This window comes from Zootoca vivipara, chromosome 15 (genome assembly GCF_963506605.1).
Source record: "Zootoca vivipara chromosome 15, rZooViv1.1, whole genome shotgun sequence".
NCBI lineage: Eukaryota > Metazoa > Chordata > Lepidosauria > Squamata > Lacertidae > Zootoca > Zootoca vivipara.
Window position 1 is genome coordinate 23,026,439 of NC_083290.1, and position 26,098 is coordinate 23,052,536.

The 26,098-nt window shown below is 44.1% G+C and overlaps 1 long non-coding RNA gene across 2 annotated transcripts; it reads left to right on the forward strand.

Moving 5' to 3' along the window:
* Positions 1-25,668, forward strand: LOC118096945 (uncharacterized). Of its 2 annotated transcripts, none has more exons than XR_004693994.2 (3): positions 1-9,777; positions 16,672-16,806; positions 20,108-25,668. It is a non-coding gene; the product is annotated as an uncharacterized LOC118096945 (long non-coding RNA). The 2 variants fall into 2 exon arrangements; XR_004693993.2 differs by having other exon boundaries at positions 16,672-16,789.
* The last annotated feature ends 430 nt before the right edge of the window (positions 25,669-26,098 follow it).

The following is a 26,098-nucleotide window of genomic DNA, read 5'->3' on the forward strand; positions in this document are numbered from 1 at the left end:
ATGCACAAAACGTGGATTTTAAACATAACAATAAATGTTTAATGCTTTCAATATGGCAATAACTAGATTGGCCTAACTGCCTCACTTGTCTTCCCCCTTCCCTTCCGAGCAGGAGCACTGAAATTAGCCATACAAATCTTGCTGCACAATTAAAATGCCATCCTGGTTATGCTTCATATGGTGCCCCAAATGTGGCTTAAATGACTTTATTCAAAGGAAGTAAATGACAAGGTGTGGAATGTAATGAATGCAGGAGGGCTGGATTATAGACTGTTGCACTACTGGTCCATGTAGCTCTGCATTGTCTGTTCTGATTGGCAGAGGCACTTCTGATGCCACATTTGTCCCAGTGGACCATTTCCCGCTGGGATGCACCAAAAAATGCGTGCTGGTTTCATACCAGTTTTAAACCGCCAGGGCTCCCCTGCAGAAGATCTTGGGAGCTGTAATTTGAGGGCCTCACCTGGCTTACAAAAGAGCAACCAGGAGCTCACGTCAAGCTCCCAATTGTTCCTTTGTAGCTACATTTCTACCTGTGCCATACCTGATATCACATACGGCATGGGACAGGTGGGAGTAGTTTGGGGAAGAAACAGCTTTGTGGGCCAAATTGGGGACCTATCTTCACACAACAATGAAGGACAGAACCTTCCCATGTTTCTTTTAATTGGAAGGTAGTGAAGTTCTCAGGATGCTGTGACTATCTACTTATTTGTCTTGCACGGAGTCGTGGAATGCATATGGTTCTTGATCTCACTGTCTATGTCATGTGTATGTTTGTTCTTCTCTACATGTGGGAGTTGACTTGGATTAAGTCTTCCCCTGCCCCACTCTGAGCTGTTATTTAGCTTCCATCGATTTATCTTGCGATATTATTTTTGCTTGTAGAGTTCAAATCCACAGGTGTTTCTCAGGACTGGAACAAAGCAGGTGACTGCTTTTGCCTTCCTTGATCCTTGCTTTCCAAGCAAATTTCACAGGATTACTCCCCCCCCTCCCCATTCCCAATTTTATTTATAATGCCGATGTAAAAGGTAAAGGTAAACGAACCCCTGACCATTAGGTCCAGTCATGACCGACTCTGGGGTTGCGGCGCTCATCTAGCGTTATTGGCCGAGAGAGTCGGTGTATAGCTTCCAGGTCATGTGGCCAGCATAACAAAGCCACTTCTGGCGAACCAGAGCAGCACACGGAAATGCTGTTTACCTTCCCGCTGTAGTGGTACCTATTTATCTACTTGCACTTTGATGTGCTTTCAAACTGCTAGGTTGGCAGAAGCAGTGACCGACCAATGGGAGCTCACCCCGTTGCGGGGATTTGAACCACCGACCTTCTGATCGGCAAGTCCTAGGTTCTGTGGTTTGATCCACAGGCCCACCTGCGTCCTTGCCAATGTACTGTAATGCTAATAGGCTTCACTATTTCATTGAAGTCTGCTTGCAATTGAACAGGAAGTTCTATTACTTTCTTGGCAAAGGATTTGCTATGGATGATGAGCTTAGAAGGGTTTCTCAATTAATGTATTCAGTCAGCTTCTGAACCAAACTTTTGCAGTGCTTTCCTGCCTGATTTCTGTGTTGATGCTTGCTTGCCTTGAATGCTGTCAGTGGTGTTTGACAACACCTGTACTAATTAGGGATAACACCCTGGAATGCAAAGTTGATGGAGAACTAGGTAGAAGGAAGAGGTATTCTTTGGATTATTTTTATTAAAGTAGTAAGACTTGGTTCCTACAAGAATGATATATGGACATGAGCAAAAACTGCTTTTGAAAAAGGGGAGTAATGAGCAGGAGAAAGAAGCATAAGCTGCCTTATCCAGAACCACCCTAGAAGAGCATATGTCTCAAGGTATAAAATCAGTTGCAAAACAGTTCAACACACTTGGACCTTCTTCAGGAGCTAAACTGATAAGTGACCTGCAGAGATCTCTGTTATATATAGCCCCCAATATATTTATCTCTGCTGGCCATTTTCCAGTTTAACCCCTGAAGAAAGCCTTTTAAACAATGATTGTCCAAAGTGTGTTAAGCTGCTTTGGAAATAAATCCCAAATTGTTTTTACAGCATCTTGAAACACATGTTCCTTTGTTTTGGGGTTCATTTTGGATGCTCTCTGGGATCCAGAATCACACTGTTAGTCTGTCTAGTCAATTTGGTCAACTCTGACGAAGCTAGGGATGGATGAATCTATCGGGTTTGGTTTCTCTCTGTTTTTCATTTTTTTTAAAATATTAAGCTCAGTTCTCCAATGCATGTGTGTGCATTTCACCAAACATACACCTTTCTGTATGCAACCTTGCATAATATGCACATTTTTGAAAGCTTTTTCTCCTAACATAATACATTTTAAACACATTCACTAATATAAGCATTTTTGTGAGCATGCTTCCTTAATGCACGCATTTTAATGCACATTTTTTGATGGAGAACTGCATTGCAAAATTTGGAGAAGTGCAGATTTAGAAGGATAGCTATGTCTCAATTTGCATACTGTTTGGGTGAGACTTGCAAACCAGGATGTGAGCTGAATGAATTTGTCCCTGTCCTTACTCCCAGCCTTAATATTTTATAGCCTTTTAATTGGAAATGGTGAGAAGCAAATCTAAGACCAAAGGCATGCAAGACATGCAGTTTAGCACTAAGCTACAACCCTTTCCCCAGAAAACACATGGCCCCCTGCTCCCAACCACTTTTGCTCCCTCTTCCACCATCCTGGAGCACTGCTTCAGCCACACACATGCAAGCAGCAGGTGGGCCACACATCACCTGAATCCACTGTCAGCTGCATGAAGCCAAGCTTTTCATGTGTTGAGTGAATTTTGGTCATTGTTGACCATGATTTTATGAAACTCACAGGGGCTGCAGGAGGAACCCATGCCAGGTAGAGCTACTTCTGTGTTGCACACAGACGGGGGGTTGATTTGAATCCAGCATGCAACCACACTCTAGGAAAGGTGGGGTCCGGACCCCAGACACAGAGGCACAGCTGAGCCAAACAAAAGGAGCACTGGTTCAGACTCCTCCTGCATGGTTGTGACCGTGAGCGCACTTCCTCCATGAGCACTGCAGTGAAACACTGGGTATGAACAGTGTTTGCTTGGTCTGCTATATGTATCCAGGCTGGAGTTTTGTGAGGTGAGAGTGTGCATGAGTTGACATGGAGTACCTGGCTATTATCAGCAGGTGAGCTTACCTGAGAATGAGCACCACACCTGTGTCTGCAGGACACTGCTCCCCATAGCTGCCAAGTTTTCCCTTTTCTCGCGAGGAAGCCTATTCAGCATAAGGGAAAATCCCTTAAAAAAGGGGATAACTTGGCAGCTATGCTGCTCCCTGCTGTTAGGAAGTGAAGAGTGTTAGAGCAGTCCAGCCCAGACATATAACAAAGAGGGTAGGAAAGATGGTGGTGACAGCAGCCATCATACATTACAGCACGTGTTCTCCCCACCCCTTTGCTTAAGTTTGTGGGGTGCCCTGGCCTCTCTAGTTGTTGGAGTGGAGTTGGATTGAGGTTTTGCCCCTGAAGTCCAAAAGTCAGGGACCTGTTAAAGTTCTGAGCAGAGAAGTGTTAGCAAAGTGCCTAAGTTCCTCCATATGTTCTAGACTTGGGGTGTCCTGCGCAAAGTGTGTGCAGAGAAGCCTTTCTCCCTCTTTCCCATCACAAAAGTTTTCTCCTGGTGAGTTGTACGTAGGGATGTGGGAGAAATTCAGTTCAGCCCAATATTTAGAGTTGAGCTTGCTGAATTTGCACTTCCTGAAACAACCCAGGTGTAACCCAGAATTTCCCAAACCTGGCTCTCTAGCTGTTTTTGGATTATAATTTCCATCATCCCTGACCTGCTAGGTAAAGATGATGGGAGTTGTAGTCCAAAAAAACAACCAGCTAGAGACCCAAGTTTGGGAAACCCTGGTTAACCAAACTGCAGCAGTCATTCAAAATTCAGACTTCTCTGAATTTTGCAATACAGATTTCCAGCTAAGTAATGTGTACAAAAATGCATTTACTAGAGTAAAAATGCACATGTTCGTAAAAAAAAGTAATTTATAGGAATTTGGATTTGTACTTTGAAAGAAAGAGAGAAAACGAAAGTAATGCATGCCAAACAGATAAACTTAATTGCAGCTTTTGGTTGCTACTTTTATATGCCATACTTTCACCATTGTGGTATATTTACTCACTAATGCTTCATGACATTAGTACATATTGTAATGTCACATTGTTATTACATGACTGCACATATTCACCCTAATTGCATAATTATCTATAATTGCACTAATTCGGTAAAGACATAATTGACTAAAATCAACAAGGAAATACTGCCAATATGAAAAAGGACATTAGAGGAAGCAGGGTTTCTTCCCCCCCCCCTCAAATTAACTCTCTGAAAGCATTCAGGTGTCCTTTAAATGTGCTTCCATCCACCTGGGGACTGCTTATCGGTGAGTAGATCCCATATGGTGGGAGAAAGTCAGGATCAACCCAACCCAGTGTACATGCGGGAGATTCAAACGGAATCAGCACCCAAATGAGTTGAGGATGTGGTTGGGGTACAGGGCACAAACATGGGCACGCATGCGTGGAAAGGCTATACTTTGGCCATGGGGGGAAATGAAGCTAAATGGTAAATAACAAAGAACGATTTGACTGGTTAGCTGGATCCTTCCTTTGCCCCACCTGCCGCGGGCCAACTTTGACAGGTTGGTGCAACTGCCCACCTGCCAATCATCTGATGCCAGGTGACAACTTGAAAGGGGGTTGCTGAGTCTGCTTGAAGACTGTCTGTCAGCACTGATCATCTGATGGGTCAGTCATCCCCATTTGAAGTCCACTGTTAGGCAGTTTGTATTCATCTGATGGGTGCTGAGAGCCATCCCCTTCGACGTCTGTTTGCAAGCAGTTTGAATACTAGCCACTGCAGACTTCCCCATGGCCATCAGTTGATCAGCACCAAAGCCCTATATTCTGCACAAGGGAGTTCCGGATGAGCTGCGAGATCCATTCTGTGGGAGGATCAAATCCCCCTGCATCACATCACTGAGTGGTGACTGAACTAAAGACCATTAGCTAATTCTGATTGAATGGTGATACTGTGATGTGGCTGGGCCACATGATGCTACAACATGCTTGCTTTTCTTCACCAAAACACTTGCAATCTATCAATACCCTCCTTGAAATGTGCTGGTCAGATGTACTGTAGTTCTTTTAAATAGCATGTATGCTCTCCACCCACTCCATTCTAGGCTAAGAATGATGTTGACCCTTTTTTGCCACAGCACCACACACAGGATCATAGGTGCCAACTTCCAGACTGAAAAATCTGGGATCGGCAGCTGCGCAGAACCAGAAGTCGTGCTGTGGCCATTTTGGAACTGGGCAGAGCAACACTGGAAGTTGCTTCTACGCATGCTCTGCCCATTTCCAAAATGGCCGCTGCTCCGGAAGTCACGCTGCGGCTATTTTGGAACTGGGCGGAGCAGCACCGGAAGTCGCTTCTATGCATGCTCTGCCCATTTCCAAAATGGCCACCGTGCCAGAAATCACTTCTGTGCATGTCCAGAGACTCCAGACATGCGCAGAAGGAGCCTCCCCGGGCCGGTAAGAATCCAGGGGATTTACAGGGGGTTTTAAAATCCGGGCTGCCAGCGGGAAATGGCTGGAAAAACGGGGGCTTCCCAGGGAATACGGAAAACTTGGCAGCTATGCACAGGACTTTTGTTGTTGCTTCTGACATTGCAACTTCTAATTCCCTTTCTCCCCCCCCCCAAACTAATGCACAATCAGTTTGATCCTAGCTTGTGCCTGTGTGTGGACACCTTTTCTTATGTGGGGTTGCCAACTTCTTTTTCTGGTCTTTTTCATCTTGGTTGTCTCTTCTGGGGCCATATTTCCTACTTGCCCTTTGTTGATCTGGTAGGTGGTGGTTCTCCCACTGTGAACTTATTTATTTCATTTATCCAGCACGTTCCCAACTTCTGATGCTGTGCTGGTCACTCACGCTATTGGCCGATCCTGGCAAGTACGTGCTGGGACTTATTGGGGCAGGGATTTTGACCCTCCCAACATATTTGACTTCTTGCATGTATCCGGGTTGAGGTAGTAGGTTGTATGGTTTAGAATTACACCAAGGGAGATAACTGTACAACCTCCTAGCTTTCCCTGGGTCTTGCACAAAACAGCGAGCATGGTGAAAAGGCTATAAACCTTCAAGAATGTTTTGCTGTCCACTGTCAAATTGAGAAACAACAGGTAAGGTGTGTTTTGTGAATCTTTTTTTAAGTCAATGAAGTCTCCTTTCCCTGGCATGGACCACACCACAAAAGACAAATCAGCTTTGTGGTTGGGCTACAAAGTTGCAGGCTGTTTATGGAATGGGGTCCCCTCCACACCTATGGATGGGATTCTGTAGTAGAAGGGACGGCTAAAGTGGTCAAACCTTGTGAAGTTAATGCCCCTAGCCCTGTCTGTAAAGCATCTCTCTGCATGACTAAAGAGTTGGCCAAGAACTGGTGTGTTGCCATAGGATCTACAAGTGAATGATGCTTCCAGAGGAAAAGGACAGGACTTTCCTCCCCACCTGACTGAAGGTAATATTATCCTGGGCAAAGGAGAACAATAGACACAGGACCAGTTTTGGGCTGATGTTTGGAGACAGACAGTCATAGCCAACTAAGCTCTAACTTAGGTTTATTAATGGGTCTACGCCCCCAAGCGGCCTGATTAGCCACCTAAGAACCTGACGTGGCCAGGGTCTCTCCCAGCGTAACGCGGGACGCCGTCCTGCCCCCACGCTAAGGTGGGCAGCTAGGCGGCCCAACTGCAACCCAGTCCCACCAGGAAATGGACCCAATTTCTTAGACTCTGGACAGCTTAAAAGCTGCACATTCAAGAAAGCACCTTGGTCACATAATTGACTTCTTCAGTTGTGGCTGCATCCTGGAATTTGCTTAGGAGCTTTGGTGTCTTGCATTACTGCACCAGGTTCTGTTTTGTGAGCATATATTTTGCTTGCTTCTCTGCCCACCCCTTTAATTTCTCACAGACAAAGGACTCTAAGGACAATTTGGTGAATATCTTATGCTGTTATGAGGACTGAGAGGGGATAATGTGCTTACCCTTTCTGTATTGAATGCATCACAGTGTGTGTGTGTGTGTGCGTGCGTGTGCGTGTGCGTGTGCGCGTGTGTGTGTGTGCGCGTGCACGCACACACACACACTCACACACACAAACTCCCATTTCCAGTAGAAAACAAGACACTCAAGAGCAAGCTCGGTTAAAACTTCTCTCAACTTTGTTAGCTTTCTACGTGCAAGGCATTTTTGATGTGAATCAGCCATGCAATCTGAATTCATCTGAATCATAAAGCGGAAAAACCTTGGGGGTTGCATGCTTAGCCCTAATATGCGGTGATCTGACCTGATTAGCTCTGTGCCAGGGCCGTACGGAACTGACAGCCCCAGACCATTCCTCAGCCATCTCTTTTGAACTACAGCTCCCATTAGCTCCATCCAGCATGGCCAAAGGTTAGGAATTATGGGCACTGTGGTCCAAACCATCCAGAGGGAAGCAGGTTGGGAAAAGACTGGACTAAGCCTACACACGTGTGGGTGTGCCATGCAGGGTTCAGTGGTGCCTGTTCTGGTTTCAGCCATGTCATCTGAATTCTTGAGTTCAAGGGACAATTCCAGCACTTCTCATTTACGCAGTTCAGTTGTACCCAGTGCCTCAATTTCATTGGCTCAGCCCACTCACCTGTCATTGGGACTGACATAGAACTGCATCAGATGACCATGAGTTGTGGATTCTTCAGGGGTGTCTTCCTCCATGATATGGAAGCATCCAGGAAGGAAAAGGAACATGTTGCCCACCACCTATGAGACACTTCCTGCACTCCAGGTTTTGCACTGCAGCATCTAGTAGGGAGCATATTGGTTTCCCTCCAGGTATTCTTATTGGACTCCCGTTAGCCCCAGCAAGCATGACCAATAACCATGAATGAGTAGACTCAGAGTCCAACAACAACACCAGTTTTCCCCTCCTTTCTATAATTGCGTCAGGTTTTTTTTTTAAGAATGTGGTGAGAGACTGTCCTTATGTTTCATTGAAATCTGTTGCCAACAGCAAAGTGCTTTGTCTCATTTATGCCTTCAAAAGGAATATAGATATAAGGACTGCACAATCACTTGGCCCTGGGAATTCATACTCCTATTAAAGTTGGCGCTTGGGAACCCATTTTGATTGGGTCTAAAATATTTGTGGCCGGTTCACAGTAACTGGCACTGGACTTAAAACGTGGTAAGGGGCTCTTTCCCATTTCAAACCTTTAATCATGATTGAAGGCAGAAGGGGAATTAAGCAGGGGGCAGGATCCACTAAACTACACCTACCTGAATGTTCTGTTACCTCTGTGTCCTTTTCTATCCTTGGAATGGTCAATTTTTATTTATTTTTTAATTTTGCAGATATATTGCTGTATTAAATACAGGTTAGTGGAAAACACACACACACACCCCTTTGTTCATCTCTGGGAAATGTTCCTTAACTTTGTAAACTTGATCAAACCATAGGAAACACAGAACAGGATGATGAACCAGGTCCCCTTCTGGGTGCTGTTGTCCTTCAGCTCCCATCTGCCCCAACCAGCATGGCCAATGGCCAGGGATGGTGAGAGCTTTGATTGAACAGCAGTGTTTTGGGTTCCCCATCCATTCTATAGAATGTTGCCTGCTTCAGAGAGAACCTCCTGCTTACTAACTGGAACCCGTGAGCATTCCAGGACTGAAATTAACATGAAAGGTGTAGCCGTTTGGCAATTCTGGAAAAGAGCATTCATAATAAGAATATTGGACTGTTGATTAATTATGGCATTCCTAATATGTCCTTGAGTGCCCTTCTGTCATATGTCCTCCATATATCCTTCTGCCGTATGTTTTCCATATGTCTTGTCACTAATTAGTTTTCCATCATATGGCTTCCATCACATTAATTAGACTTCCTGGAGAATGTGACAGTATTGCAAGCAAACATGGACCTTTTGCAGTGGGCACAGGAACAGCTAATCTGTACCTTTCAGCCCTTGAGCGATGGAGCAAAAGGACAACGGAACAGGTGGAAAGGTAATGTGTCAAGATATGGACAGATTTCTCACTTTGTCTCACACCTTGGATAGTGCTGGGTCTAAATAATGCCTGTTTAGAGATTTCTCCGTGTTCCTTTTACTTGCCTATTACTACAGTGCATTACAAGATACCTTCGGCTTTTCCTTGTTAATTTGCTGGATGTTTTATGAAAACTAAGGGAAATTCTATCAGTCCTAGATTCTTAGTTTATTTTGCGAAGCCAAAATGAGCATTGCTCTGAAGTGAGTGGCAGAAGAAAAGAAAATTCAGAAAGTTCAGAAATGCATCACTGTTTCTGGTCTGCTGTAAAGGGTGGAAGGTAGATAGGATCAGAGAAACGAGGCATGTAGCTGTGATGCAGCAACTGCATGCACTGGTGTCCCAGCCACATGTTAATACACCAAGGATGATTTGCAGAAGTTCGTGATGTTTCAATAAAATCCCTTTGCAGCTGTGAAAATCTGAACAAGAGAACTCCAGTTCATTCCATAGTAGCCGAAATGCAATATTAAATTAAATGCAATGGATGAGTTGTGGCTGACATTTTCTTCTTCTTCAGGGGATGCTTTAAAAAAGACAAGGTGTGCTAAGCCAAAAAGGGTTTTGCATCCAAGACCTCAGGGGCAGGAGGCTTCCCAGCGTCGCCCACTGACACTGGTAAGTTGCATGAATGTGTTATGGGATACCAGAAGGGGAGGGACTCCAGAGTATGCCATCAGGGAAATTGGAATCTTGCGCTCCATCCTTGCATTGATTGATGAGTGGGTAACTTTGAAGTACATCTATGAACAATATTCCTGGTCAATTGTGCTTGTTTATTTGGGATCAATCTAAGGAGAGTGAGGTAATAATAATAATAATAATAATTTATAATTTATTCCCCGCCCATCTGCCTGGGTTTCCCCAGCCACTGTGGACGGCTTGCATCAAAAGATTTGTTGTTTGGTCGTTTAGTCGTATCCGACTCTTCGTGACCCCATGGACTAGAGCATGCCAGGCACTCCTGTCTTCCACTGCCTCCCGCAGTTTGGTCAAACTCATGTTGGTAGCTTCAAGAACACTGTCCAACCATCTCGTTTTCTGTCGTCCCCTTCTCCTTGTGCCCTCAATCTTTCCCAACACCAGGGTCTTTTCCAGGGAGTCTTCTCTTCTCATGAGGTGGCCAAAGTATTGGAGCCTCAGCTTCAGGATCTACCAAAAGATTCAAAATACATTAAAACATCAGACATTAAAAACTTCCCTAAACAGGGTTGCCTTCTGATGTCTTCTAAACATCAGATAGTTGTTTGTCTCTTTGACATCTGGTGGGAGGGTGTTCCACATGGTGGGTGCCACTACCAAGAAGGCCCTCTGCCTGGTTCCCTGTAACTTTGCTTCTCGTAGTGAGGGAACTGCCAGAAGGCCTTCGGAGCTGGACCTCAGTGTCTGGGCAGAACAATGGGGGTGGAGACGTTCCTTCAGGTATACTGGGCCAAGGCCATTTAGGGCTTTAAAGGTCAGCACCAACACTTTGAACTGTGCTCAGAAATGTACTGGGAGCCAATGTAGGTCTTTCAAGACCGGTGTTATGTGATCTCTGCAGCTGCTCCCAGTCTCCAGTGTCACTGCTGCATTCTGGATTAGTTGTGGTTTCCGGGTCACCTTCAAAGGTAGACCCACGTAGAGCACGTTGCAGTAGTCCAAGCGGGAGATAACTTGAGCATGCACCACTCTGGTGCGACAGTCCGTGGGCAGGTAGGGTTTCAGCCTGCGTACCAGATGGAGCTGGGAGAGTGTGGAATCCATGAATTCAGGGTATGAATTCCTACTCCATTTTGGACATTCACCACATTGTTATTGACAAAAGAAGTAGATAGGTGGTGTTTGTACATAATCACTCCCTGCGGCAGTGAGCAATTAAGGGAGTCCTGGGTTTAAGAATTAGGCCCAGAATTTTTCTTGGATTTGGGGGTGTGAGGTGAAAACACCCCCCAAAATTGATTTAATCTTCAGAAGATGAGTGGGTTTTATTCCAGAATTTTCATATCTTGGCAGAGAAAGGAAAGTGGTCAGGAATGCTGCTGCCCAGTCTCCTAAGCTGCTGCACTCATGCTTGGCCACAGCTCCGTTCCTGGGTCGGGTCTGACCCAAGGGTGAAGAGCAGGAGGAGAGTCAGCGGCAGCTTTCCCACAATTCTCATTGCCTGGACTGTGGATCATGAGTGTGCCCCCGTGTCACTTTGCGAGGTGAGCTGCAGTGGGCTCCATCTGTGCCCTGCTCCCCTCAGGGTGTTGGCCTACACTCTGCAACTGGGCTCCACCCTTTGGCCTTCTCCCTCAGATCTTCATCCTTGTCTTCGCCTCTCATTTAATGTTCTAGCTAGCCTATATCCTCAAACCAACCAGAATTGAGTAGAACAAAATTCTCAATCTCATCAGAACACTTTCCCTGTCCAATGAGTGACCAAGAATTTCTACCTAATAAGCCAATCAGAAGTGCAATTTTATCTTAGAACACACAAGTTTCTGAATGTAATGCATCCCCAGGAAATTGTTTGTTAAGCGAGTGTTCACATAACGAGCTGATGATTTCCATTATTTCTTATGGGTACATTTCTAATCCATGCTTTCTCCCTCCATGCTTCCTACCTGAGACTGCTGCAGCTAACTAGCAAAAGCCAAACAAAGGGGGGCGGGGACTGTTTTGTCCCATCTCTCCTGCTCTCTGGTTTGTCTAATAGATTTTCCTCCTTTCATGGTTTCTGCCCCAAAAGGCTACTGCCAATCATTGAAACACAAACAATTAAGGAGGTGTGCAAACTCCAGCTGTTTGGATATCTGAATCAGTCATTTGTGTAGTGAGGTTTGGGTATAAGGTTTGTGTAGTGAGGTTTTTTTTGGGGGGGTGTTATTGGGTTGTTGTTTTTATTTTTATTATGTATTTTGTGGTTTTATATTTTGATTTTATTCTGTGAACCGCCCTGAGACCTCCAGGTATAGGGTGATAGATAAATTCTAATAATCATAATCATAATAATATAATTCTTTGTGTTCAGAAAACTGATATTTCGGATAATGAGCATTCCGATAGCAGGGCCTGTGTGTATTTAAAAAAACTCAGTTTTTCCCAGGTCAGCCTTATGTAAGGAAGTAACCAGTCACCAATGGATACTTTGTATTTCAAATTTAGCCTTTTACATTACCCCACATACACATACATTGTATCTAAACCAAGTCCTGCTCTAGTAAACACATTTGAAAAGGTGATTTCTCCATATCCACTTACCAGAGAGTAAGTCCCATCTAGCTCCATGGGGCTTACTCCTCATTTAGACATGCATAGGATTGCATTGTAAGTCTCCCTAATAATCTGCCTATTAAACCCTGCAAAGGTAAAGGTAAAGGTAAAGGGACCCCTGACCATTAGGTCCAGTCGTGACCGACTCTGGGGTTGCGCGCTCATCTCGCATTATTGGCCGAGGGAGCCGGCGTATAGCTTCCAGGTCATGTGGCCAGCATGACAAAGCCGCTTCTGGCAAACCAGAGCAGCACATGGAAACGCCGTTTACCTTCCCGCTGTAGCAGTTCCTATTTATCTACTTGCATTTTGACGTGCTTTCAAGCTGCTAGGTTGGCAGGAGCTGGGACCAAGCAACGGGAGCTCACCCCGTCACAGGGATTCGAACCGCCGACCTTCTGATCAGCAAGCCCTAGGCTCAGTGGTTTAACCACAGCGCCACCTGGGTCCCTAAACCCTGCAAAGACGCCTATTAAATCTGCATCTTTGCAGATTGCAAATAAATGTTCCTCTGAGTCTATTGCAAATGTCATATTATTTTCCCCAGGCACATATCTCACAGGAAATGCTAACTTTGGTCCCACTCCTCCAGCATTGATTTGTGCTTTTGTTTCTCTCCTTGAATGTCAAGGATTCCAACTTCTAGAATTGGTTTCCTAGTATACAGTGAGGCCCGTAAACTGAATAATGGATTTACTTCTGTCAAAGGTATAAAAAGCATTTGGAGTGTTTCCACTGAAGTTCTAGGCAATTTTCTCATACATGTGTTTTTAAAAAGCTACTTCAAAAACAAAGGGTGCCACTTAAACTTGCTCATGGAGGGTTAAGAGAAATGTATGTTTCTGTTGTAGTTCTGTAGAAGGGAGGATGAACCTGTCTTCCTCCAGTTATTGTTACACTACAGTTCCCATAACATCCGGCCATTGGCCATGCTGTCTGGGAGCTGGAGTCCAGCAATATTTAGAAGGCCACAGGTTGCCCATTCCTGGTGTCCACCATCCTCTACAAGATATGGCAAGAGATCTTTGGTTTTGGCATCATAAGTTGAAAGCTAAACAACAAAAGACATGCAGAAAAGGCTATGGTTGACTGCGAGCACACACACAAAAAAGGAACTCTTAAATTGGCAGCAGTTCCCACACTTTCCCACAGACTGATTGGAAATTGTTGGGAGTTTTGCTGGACCACATAAGCATCAACATTGTCAAAATCACCACTGTATTATAGAAATCACAGGCCAGGCTGTGAAGAAGGTCCCATTTCATTTGCAATTTGGGGTGGGTGGGTGGAATTAGTAGATTGCACCAGCTCCATATTATGAAAATCACAAAGCCTTAGCCAGCCCCTTTTTAGCTTATTAAGTCAATCTAGTTCTGGTCAAAATGGCCTGAAAAACAATAACTCCAGTGCCGAGCCAATTGCAGATGTTCTCATTTGTTCCACAACCTTTTTGCAACCACTGGAATGGAGGTCATAGGCCCACAGTTGGAGAAATATTTACTTATTTATTGCATTTTCATGCTGTATTTCATGATTGAGCAAGGTAGCATTCATGGGGTTCCCAGACCGTTTCCATTCCAGGCACTGAAGAGACCCAAAGCAGCTTAGCTTCAACAAGGTACCCGATAACAAACAGACAACCATGGAAATAATTGCCAAACACAGAATAAACAAAACCATGAAAACAATGAAAAAATGGAATATATTATAATATATCCTTGCTTTGGTAACAGAGTTATCAACGCTTCATGCCAAGAATCTTGGGTTTTTCCCTTTTTCCATTATCTCATTCATAATCTTTTTTTAGTTTTGGAGTGACTATTTCTTCTAATTTTTTATAATAGCTTATAGATATCCCATCCGGACCTGGAGATTTTCCGACTTTCATTTTCCTTATTACCTCTATAACCTCTTCTGTCTCGATACTTGAATTTAAATAATTATATTCAGTATTTTCAATTTCTGGAAATTTATTTTCTCTGATGTAATCTCTAATTTTATTCTCTTCTTTATGCTCCAATTCATATAATTTTTTAAAATAATTTTTTCTGAACTTTACCTTGATTTGATCAGGATCTGTAGTTTCCTTATCTTGCTCTATAATCTGGTTTATAACAATGAAGGTTATGTTTCTGAGCCTGCTTTGTACCCTAGTCTGTAAGCAGAACTTATAGCCAGTTTGCCAGTTTGAGCTGAGTATACAAGGAGAAAGGGAAAAGGCACTGGAATGAGGCAGCAGGCTCATTCTTGGTCTGATTAACCATGTATCTGTCTTATTCTTAGGCTAATACACCATTGTTTCTGGACTGAACTTGTTATATCTCACTGTATGTGGAGCTACTTGAACACTACTACTAAGTCATTTAGACTACCACCCTAGTGCTCTCCGGACACTGTTGGGTCATGGTCAGACCTTGGTAATATGCCACCCTGTGTGAGGCTATTTGAACCCCCCCCCCCACCAGCCAGCATATCCAACAAAATATCTGGAGAGCCCAAGTTTGGAGGATGACTGGTTGAAATCTGGGATTTGCAAAGGTTTTGTTGCAACAGGTGCCCCATAAAGAAAGGGTGGGAAATAAATTTTCAAATGACAGGAAAGCTTTGATTAACTTTTAAAGAAGTTGTTTAAAATACATGTTTATATGTCTGACCTGCTAGCAAAGAGTGGACGAGCTGATGACAAGGTATCGGTGTGCCTCCTTAGCCAGTCTTTTCCCAGAGAGGAAACAAGACCACTGAGCAGTATCTGAGCCTTTGTTCATCACATCTTGATGAACGCTTCAGAACTTGTTTTTGCTTCAGTTAGAGAACACCTAAGGCTCATAGGGTTTCATTACGTCTTTTGAGCTGAGAGTCACAATGGAGCAATTTATAATTAACAGCAGTGCCTAGGTGTCAGGTCTAACAATGAGTATAATAATCATTGGGAGACAATGGACTGTTTCTTTTTTAAAAAAAACTCATGGAACCTGAACCTGGTTCCCATCAGCAAAATTGGCTAAAGAGATTCTTGACTGGTGCTATTTGGGTCCCACCAACTGACAGAACAAAAGCTGCTAAAAATGGCTTGGCGAAATGATGAGGCTCCAAATCATTGTCACACAGCCTTTGGATGATGGACAACCAAGCTTTTTTTTTTTTAAGGGTCAAATGGCCTTGTTAAAATAGAGAGTTTTACCTGGAAAAGTTTAAGCTTTTCCCTTGGAGTATGATGAAGGAAATACCAAAATGTTAACCATTCTCTCTCAAGACAGACATGCCAACAACAAACCCATTATGGACCAGTGTATCTGTCTCTCTCTATTTCTGCAAGGGATGGTTTTCATAGACCCGAGGTTCTAGAGCAGGGGTGGAGATCATTAAATGATTTATAAAACTACAAGTGAGGAACTCAAACTATATCCTTGCTCTTCCTGTGTGTGGCAATTATTCTATCCATGGTGGTTCTTCCTGTCCTAATAAAATGTTATGTCTCTCCCCCCCCCCCAATTGTTGCTGTTATCTGTCATGCCTTGGGCGCAGCTGATATCCCATTGTTGTTTTAGAAATTTCTCCATCCTAAAAAGCAATCTTGGTTTGAGCAAACGAATCTGGATGTAAGTGCATTTACAATCAAACCAAGATTGCTTTTTATGGCTCCCCTTCACAGCCCAACAAGACAGCAAACCGAACCCACCGACAGCATACAATTCAATATGGATAACTTAACCCAAGAACACGCCCCCCCCAACCACCTAAACAAATTCCACTGCGGCCAACCAAAGACAATCAACCACACTCTGGTCCACCCCAACCTCTCTCACCACCAAGGAAACATAACAAGTGAATAGAAAGAGAACCTCCTCAAGTGATGCTGACACAAAACCCCCACACATGCTCTGAGTAAATGAACATAAGCTCTACCACTCACCCCCTCTCTCCTGTCCCCCATCTTTTCTTCCCAACCCTATACTGCATATAACACCAATATCTTACAACAAGTGTAGCTGATCTGTAGAAAACACAACCTGAAGAAAGAGACAATGCATATCCTTTTGTAAATGAGAAAAATCTTTTAAAAAATCAAAAAAAAAAATCAAAGGATTTGGATCTAATAACACATATGATCACACAAGAAAACGATTTTATGCTGTGCTTCAGCAATGGGCATGTGCCCCCTGATAGTTTAGTGAGGGGGTGAGGGGAATGATGTGTGTGTGTCCTGAGAAAACAGGAAACAGCATCATATTGTATATGATCCAGTATTGTAATTGGTTTTTTACATCTATCCAGGGCAGCCAGAATTCAAAGAAAGCAGAATTCAGAGCAAATTCATGGAATAATAAAGGATCAGAGGGAGGGGGCAGGATTGCTGATAAGGGTGGCCCACCATTGCATCACCCATCGAAAGGTCAGAAAAGGACACAGGTTTGCATAATATTTGCATGTGCTAATTTATGTGCATTGATGTAGATTTAGAAATATTGCTGTAACTTACATAGCATCGTAATACATCTTGCCAGAGTGGGGAAGACTGTGACCAGGTGAGCTATGTTCAATCTGGGTGCTTCTAATAGGGATGGAGGGAAAATTCATTTGATCCACATCTCACACAGCAGACCAGCCTGGCCCAACATTCCTGAAGCTGCTTGCAGGATGCAACTCCCTGTCAAATTGCACTCATCATCTGGGTTTTGCAATGAGGAAACATGTATGTACGCAAACATACATGTCTTGCTTTTTAAAATGCCTACAAATGCACACATAACCGAATAATGCATTGGAAAAAATGTGTATTTTACATAATGACTGTGTACAAATTGTGTACAATTTAAACTTACGGTACTTTTTGTGTGTTCTTTCAAAAAGACCTAACATACCTATGATTAGGTACCAGTGAAATGGGATGGAAGTCAACTACTCAGTTCCATAGGTGCCAACTCCCAGATTGAAAAATCCGGGATTGGCACCAGAAGTCATGCTGCGGCCATTTTGGAACTGGGCAGAGCAGCACTGGAAGTCGCTTCTACCCATTTCCAAAATCGCCAAAGCACCAGAAATCGCTTCTGCGCATGTCCAGAGACTCCAGACGTGTGCAGAAGGAGCCTCCCCGGGCTGGTAAGAATCTGGGGGATTTACGGGGGTTTTTAAAATCCGGGCTGCCAGCGGGAAACGGCTGGAAAAACAGGGGTTTCCCGGGGAATACAGGAGACTTGGCAGCTATGCTCAGTTCATCCCTACAAACTGTGGATGGGAGTCTACAATGTGCCTGCTTCTCTCTCTTCTTATGATTCATTATATATATGTTTGAGACAACCACTCAGACAGAGGACTGTACTTGACAGCTGTTCAAATAGAGGATCATCCTCTGTAAAATAGGACACATGGCTACCCATACCCACATCCCAAGTAAAACTGGAGTATTGGCTCCCTCAAAACATAGAATCCTTTCAAATCCTTTCTTTGCTTCTGTCTATTTCTCCTTTCCTATTCCTCATTCAACTTACTTCCCTTTCCCTTTCTTCCTTATCTCTATAAGCACCTTGACCTTGGCTGAGTGGCTTGTTTTGAACAGAACAATAGCGGGCTTTTCTCCTCCTGCAATGCTGCCAGGCCATCCTTTCCCCATTTAACCTAGGGGCTCAGTTTCCAGTTTGCATTGAAATGTTAAGGTGGGATCTCTCTCCTTTCTGGTTTCAGTCTCTGTCCAAGACTTTCTCTGTAGTCTTCATCCATGAAATAACCAACCACACAGTCCACTCTAATCAACTGGAGTCTTTTTATAGACTTTGTGAAGCTTTTGGGGGGCCCTTGAGACAATCTGGGGAGTTGCAATCATTTCAGAAATGGTGGGAGAAAAAGAAGGCTATGATTCCACAAACATGCTCTTTTGGGTTCTTTTTTATGGCTTTAACCAAAACCTATCCACATCAACAAAAGAATTTCCATTCAGTGGCTTTAAGACATTTTATATAATTTCATTTACTCTAGAGGAATTGCCCCAAAGCTGTTTCTTTATATGTTGTGTGTATACGCACACAAATATTTAAAGATTTTGGTTGGATTAAATTGCCCTGTCTCTTTCATGACTCTGACAGGAATAACAGCTGTGGCATTGGAGGGCACACACATTTTTCAATAAATGGTCTGTGTGGGTTTTCAAGCACCACAGCTTCCCTTTTCAGATTTCACTTTCCTCCAGTGGAAAGAACTAGGTTTCTTAAGGCCAAAGTTTTCCAATTCCTTGACAGAACTTCTACTGCTTGGGTGGATTGAGATCCTGATTCCATATTGGTGGAAAATGGGAGATGTAGGTGATGTCCTGTGATTTTCCACTCTTGCCCTGAGATTTTCCACTTTGCCCTGAGGTTTTCCACTCTTGATATAACTGGTGCCTGGATGACTAGAAATGCTTACTAAATTTATCTGTGCCTTGAAATCAGAGCTGAAGGGGATCTCAAATACCATCTACTTCATGCCACTTTAACCATATTCCCCACTATCTTCCAGCAACTCTATTACACCCCCCCCCCGGACTCCCTGCAAGTATCTTACCTCCCTTAAATGGTCCCACACATTCTCTATCACTGCTTCTATGTAGGACCACAGCATCAAGTTCCTCTTCAAAAACCACTTTTTAAACCTCTCAGTCTGCATAGTTTTCCTGTTTGGTCCCATGGAAGAGCCCATAGTGGGGCAAGGCATATTGGTTGTCCCAGCACCAAGGAGAGCTCCAAGTAAGCAGTTTGCTCCAATAAGAGCTTGAGGTGAACTGAAGCCTTTTGAGCCTCTGCCTCCCTGTTCACCTCTCCTAGGTTCCACCTGCTTTGTTGGAGAACTACTTATCTTAAAGGGCAAACACTGTAGCATGAAGAGCAGGCACTTCTTTGATCCATGGTCTCTCACTCGGTGTGCTCCCTGCCCTGAAGGATGTGTGAAGCTCTTGATTCCTCAGGTGCAAGTGAAAGTGTCCATGAGGGTCCCAGCTCTACTTATACAGACTCTGGTGTTCTGAGATCCACATGTAGTGGGGTCCTGGTCCACAGCATCAGCCTCAGTGCCAGGAATCTGCTCCAGCTCCAAACAGATGTGTGTGTTTGCATTATTCTCCCTGTTACTCTGGGTTGTTGCCTTCCTTACATTGTAACCATTTAGGCTGAAAGTTCATGGGTGCCCAGCCTGGTCCATTAAGCATCTCTTAATGTGTCATGTATAGTGATGATACTATTTGATGATCTTGACTCCAAACATGGTTGCACATAATTCTCATGGAAACCAATGGGATTTAGATTAGTCCCATTTCTTAAATGGCTATGTTCTACCTCCACTGTTGAAGGCAGTAAAGCTCTGAATACCAGTTGCTGCAACCTACAAGTGGGAAGAGTGCTGTTGTGCTCAGCTCATGCTTGCTGACTTCCCACTGGGGCATTTGGTTGGCCACTGTGAGAACAGGATGCTGAACTAGATGGGCCTGATCCAGCAGGCTCTCCTTATGCTCTTATGAAGAAAGCTAGGAAAAAGCTGGGGGTTTGGATTGTCATTAGGGAGCAGTGCCCTGTGCCTGGCTACAATCCACAAATTGCAGAATACAGTGTCTTTTAATTGTCTTGTTATAGAATAATTAGTGCCTTACAACCTACATTTCATTCCAGCACAATAATACTTGGTCCTCTATCACTTTTAAAACTGTCTATTTACCACATATACTTTTTTGTTCTCTTCTCAATAGGAAATTCGAGGCTGGCTACTCCGAGTGGAAGGGGCCTTATTGCCTCTAAGATGTCTCTGTGGCACACAAAACATTTGCAAACTTGTCGCATTGCAGAAACACTTCAAGGCTGGGTTTCGTTACTTCCCCATTTCTTAATGGGGTGATGTTTATCTGAAAGCACCACAGGTAACTTGTGCAATCCTCCATGAGAGCTGGTTGAATGTTATGATCAGGGATGGTGCTGGGCATTTTTTGATGGTCCATAGCTCAGCAAGGGCCTTCTGACAAGGGCTTCCTGGACCTGCTGCATTATGGAGGTAGACTCACTGAGAGTGTGGTGCATGGAGGATATCTTCTCCAGGAGCCCTCAAAAACTGAGTGACACTGTCCCCAGCACAAAACTCAGCTGAGCCATGAAATTCCTGTATAGCCATTGGAAAGCCATAATCTTTCTCCAACAAACCCCTCCTTGTTAGCTGGCTTGGGGAACCTGTAGCCCTCCAGATGCTGTAGAACTCCAAGCTCCAACATCTCCAGGTAGTGCTTGGAAAGACTCTTGTCTGAAACTCTGGAAAACTGCTGCCCATCAGTGCCCTGAGCTAGTTGGACCTAAGGATAGGAGAGAAAGTGGACTCAGTTTGGACTTGAAGGCAACGTACCTAAATTTGCACTTCCCTAAAATAATATGCAAACCAAAACCCATGTCCTCTGAAATCTTCACTTCTCCAAATTTTGTGTTGCCGTCCACTGACCATTAATGTGCATATACTGGGAGATAGTATGCATAAATGTATATATTAGTGAAAAATAACTTTTAAAAAATCGATTCTGTTGAGGGGGATTGCATGTGAAAATATGTAAAATTGCATTAAATGTGTTTATATGAGGAGAAATTTGCATTGAACTCGGGAAGGAGCATGTTTATATAATTCATAAAAGGGCAGTTTAAGTCATTCTATCCCAGCACACTCCAGTGTTGCAGTATAATAGCTGCCTTAGCTGCCTGCAAGCCAATTAAGAAGTTCAAATAATCACTGCCACAAATTCATACTCAGGCTGCAATCCTATATACACTAAGTCCAATTGAACTCAGTGGGGCTTAATTCTGAATTGACATGCATAAGACTGTACTTTAAGTTGTCTTATAGGTACTATGAGGCAAGTATCATTACCCTCATCTTACAGACTGAAGGAGGCTTGGAAAACAAATACTTGTCTATTGAGTTTAGATGATGGAGAAATTTTGTTTTCTGTTGCTCTCTAGAGAATAGAACCCAATCCAACAGGTTCAAATGATAAGAAAGGGATTTCAGCTGAACATGAGAAAGACCTTTCTGATGGAGTGAAGCCAGTCAACCTCTAATGTGAATGGCTTTAAATGAAGATTAAACAAATTCATACAGGGCAAGTCTCTCAGTGGCAGCTGGCCATGTTGGCTGCGTAATGAAAACAGTGGAGGAGAAGTTCATATTTGGAGCCAAATCTATCAAATTTTTATTTTCAAAGCTAATATGATAACTGAAGTAGAGCCGTCCTTCAAAAGCTGCACTCACCCGAATTTTGTGGTGCAACCCTCCAGCCAAACATTCCCCAAGAAAATGCATATGTAGGGGATAGCAGGCATTAAAAAGAAGATAGCATAACATACAAAAACATATTATATGAGGAGAAATAAAAAAATGTGTGTGCTAGTCAAAAATGCATGTGAAAATCTCAGAGAGAATTGCACTATAATATTGGTGAATTTTCATGAGGATTTTCTTTTAATGAAGTGAAATTTGCAAATAGCTGCAGTTATGTGGAGAACTGAATTTCAGATTGGAATGCCTGGGATCACAGATGAGTGGAGTGCTGTGGTGCTCATGTTATGCTTGTGGGCTTTCCATAGGTATCTGGTTGGCCAGGGTGAAAACAGGATGCTAGACTGATAAGACCTTTAATCTGATCCAGCAGGGCTCTCCTTATGTTCTTATGACAGTGGGGCAGACTGTGGCAGTGGGTGGTAGACTCTCCCTCCTTACACTTTTCCGGGGCTACCAAGGATGTGCTAGGTCAAATCAAGGACCTATCAAGAATTGCTTGCAGGCTTCCCACAGGCACTGTGAGAAAAGGATGGGCCATTTGCCTGATCCAGGAAACTCTTCTTGCATTCTTACATTGCAATAGTCGGTTCCCTGTACTGAACAGGAGGCCAATGACTTTTGAGGTCCCTTCAAACCCTATTATTCTAATAATATAACATACAAGAATACACACAGAGAGCAAAAGTTGCCAGGGAATAGAACAAATGAAAACAAATCAACTCAGATACAAATAGTTACAGAAAACTTCTCATGCAATCTGTGGGAGTTTTAACAGTGAAGGAGAGACCTGCTCATACGTACCACCAATGCTATTTTTCTGGGGGGGGGGAGGGATGCCGGAAATAATCATGAATGCCCCACTTGTTCTCTTATTATGGCAATGGCGCCCACCTGAGAGGTGCCGGAACTGAATTCCGGCTGGGGGAAAAGCCTTGCTTACCCCAAACTGCTTTTGATAATTTCCTCTGATTTAAAAGTGTGTTTGCTGTTTGTCAGAGGAAGAGGAGCTGATGATAATAATAATAATGTTTAAAGTGCACTTTGGCTGTGGACCCAGACACGTGGTTCCTTGGTTCCTGGCTAATGTAAAGGAGCAGTAATGAAGGAGCCCCTTTTGCAAACAAGATAATGTGATTTTTCTGGATCCACCATTCTGTCTTAAAATAGATGTGACCTAAGATGTCCACACACACACACACACACCCCACACACACCATTAAAAAGGATAAAAAGTTTTATTTATAATCCTGTGTGCAGTTAAAGGAAATAACTTCAAGAGCTTAGTTTTAAGGGGCTATTGTGACTGGAATCACTGGGAGGCCCCCTTGAAAGAGTCTCTGAATATTCCATATTTTCCTGGAACTGTCAAGGAAGGTCTGCCAAATGGTCTTGGCGGCATTCCCCGGTGCCCAGCCAACTTTGAGGCAACTGTGGGGACTCGGTGGGTTTATGTAACCTCCGTTTCCAATCCTGTTCGTACATACAAAGCATATAGATTTACTTAAATAATCTTGCCACATGGAGGAGCAAACTGCTCTGCTTATTTTGCCTCTGTGTCGTCAAGTCAGAAAGAATTCATTCAGAAGTCTACAAAAAGAGGTGGGTGGAGAGACTTCCTTTTACATTAAATTCTGGCTTAGAGACCGTTTCCAGTGCATTGTGGGGTGGGGGAGATTATGTTTTTGGAACATGAGCAATAGTCAAAGTACCCAGGAAACTCCATCCATCTAACTGCTGCTGTCCAGGCAATGTTTGGTTGTAAACTGTCTGGCTGTGGAGTGGGGAGGGGTTGTGGGGTCACCAGTGACATCCTTATGATGCACCCTTGAACCTGGCTGTGGAGCAGGACTAATTTCTTTAGGGGGGGGGGAGGGAATAAAACCTTCCTTTTGGGGCGCTAAGCAGGTTATATGTGAGGTTTCCAGAAATTATGTTGCTAAATGTGGTAATAAGACGTGGTAGACGTTTAATTAGTATGCAGCCGATAAGCAGGTGGGAAGTATAAAAGGGCTAGAATCAAAAGGGTATTGTGCTACTTATCTGTAATGAAATCTCTCGCTGATATGCAGAGAGAGAGAGAGAGAGTAAGAGAAAGACAGACAGACCTGGTTACAAAGGATTATATTGCATCCACCCCAAATATGAGATATCCCAAATAAACAATTATGTGTTTTGCTTATTCGTTATGTATCCCAGCCCTTGGCTTATCGAGTTGCAGGAGCTGGATTCCTCCCCTGCTCTTGTAAAAGAGCGGTGTTGTTACATTTTGCAATTTGAAATTGTTTAGCTTAATCTCTGTGCATGATCCAGTCCGGACTATAATATCATCATGATTCAGAAACATAGACAGGCTCCAGGAGACTCCAAACATTCCGCATGCCCTGTTACTATTTGTGGCATTGCTGGGGAGGGAGAAGAGGGTGCTTCGAGGGAAGCATGTGGCGGGTCATATGCACACACTGTCTGTTTGTGGCTTTGATCTTTAGGCCCTGCACTTCATCCTGCCTCTTTGTCTGATTTTTGTACTTTTGGGGAACAGAACAAGCAGCCAAAGGACAGGTATGTATTGGGAGGTGCAGAGGAGGGAGGAAATGAAATTCAGGTCATCTTTGGTTTGCTTATTTAATGCATCCCTTAAACTGTCCTTCATCAGTTAATATCTCAGGAAGGTTTGCACTAGATAAAATTATCAGGTTTGGTATAAGATGTCACAATCATTAGAAGACTATGTGTTTATTAAAACCCGCAGCATACAACTCCTCAAATCGGTATAGCAGCAGACAAAAGAAGTAGCTCTGGCAGTGTATAGTGGTTAGACTGTCCTACTAGGACCTGGGAGACCAGGATTCAAATCCCCACTCAGCCATGAAACTCACCGGGTGAACTTAAGCCGAAATCACTGCCTCTCAGACTAAACTGCCCAACAGGGTTATTTGGAGAATTAAATGAGATGGGGACGGACGGATGGATGGATGGATGGATGGATGGATGGATGGATGGATGGACTATGTAACCAGCCTTGAACTCCTTGGAGAAAAAGGTGTAATATAAATGCAATAAGATAAATAACTAAACAAATAAATGACAACAAAATTATTAAAACCCTACGTGTCTATTAAAATCCACAGCATCCAACTCCTCAGGTCAATACAGCAGCACACATAGGTACCTACAGCCATGGGTGTAAATGGGGGGGCAGTTGTTGTTGTCCCCCACCCCACATGGGGAACCATAATCTCCAGATTCCCAGCTTTCATTTGAAACAAGAGTAAGTTTCTAGCATTTGTAGAAGCTGAGCTAGGAGGCAAAATGTGCAGGCATTCTTCTTCTCACTGGTTTGTGAGAACCTGTCCCCACTTTTCACTATTTTACTTTGCCTGCGGCCTGAAATAAAATCCCACAAGCACACATGCCTCTGCCCATGAACACAACAATGCCCCCCCCCAGTTTGGGTGAAAAGGTACATCTTAAGTAGAGGCCGAAAAGTGAGGGGTGAGGAAGGTCTGCAACTATGCAGAAGGGCTGAACCACAAGGGAGTACCAGGTTAGAATGGACAATGGCAACTGAATGGCAGTTGGGGGTCAGCTGAGTCTTTTTGTCTCACTTTTCGCCATGATTCATCCAGGTGGGATAACCAGGTAGTCAGGTTAAATAGATGACCTCCCCACACACCTCAATCAATCCCTGTGGGTCGACCTATGTAACCCAGACCACAAATTATGAACTTGTTTGGGACTTTACTAATTTGCACTTTTTAAAATGGTGCAACTTTCCGAAGTGGTTTATAGAAATTTGAACGATGCCACCTCTGTAAGCGTACACCAAAAGAACCTCATAACAGAAGAGCATTTAAAAAGAAAGATAGATGAATGAATGAATGAATGAATGAATGAATGAATGAATGAATGGACAGGCTATATCGGTCACCTGATGCTGGAAAAACAACAGATGGCACTCTGAATTTTTCTGGGGAGCAAGTTCCAAACAGGGGCGTAGCCAGGATGAAAATCAGGGGGGGGCAAGGGGGGACCAAGGGGCGGGACCAAGGGGCGGGGGCGGGGCTACATCGGATCAGCCCGAAATCGGGCTGCTCCGACTCCCTCCTCCCCCTCCGCGATAGGAAGGGACGAGGGGGAGCCAGGATCAGCCCGAAATCGGGCTGCTCCGATCCCCTCCTCCCCCTCTGCAATCGCTGGGGCAGGTGGAGGGAAAGCCCCAGAGCCGCGCAAAGCGGTTGCCTGGCTTTCCCTCTGCCCGCCCCACAGCCAGCCGGCTAGAAGGGACGTCTCCCTTCTCCCTTGCTGGCTGTGGGGCGGAGGGAGGGAAAGCCAGCCAAACGCTTTGCGCGGCTCTGGTGCTTTCCCGCCGCCCGCCCCACAGCCAGCCAGGGAGAAGGGAGACGGCACCGGGCGGGCAGTGGGGCAG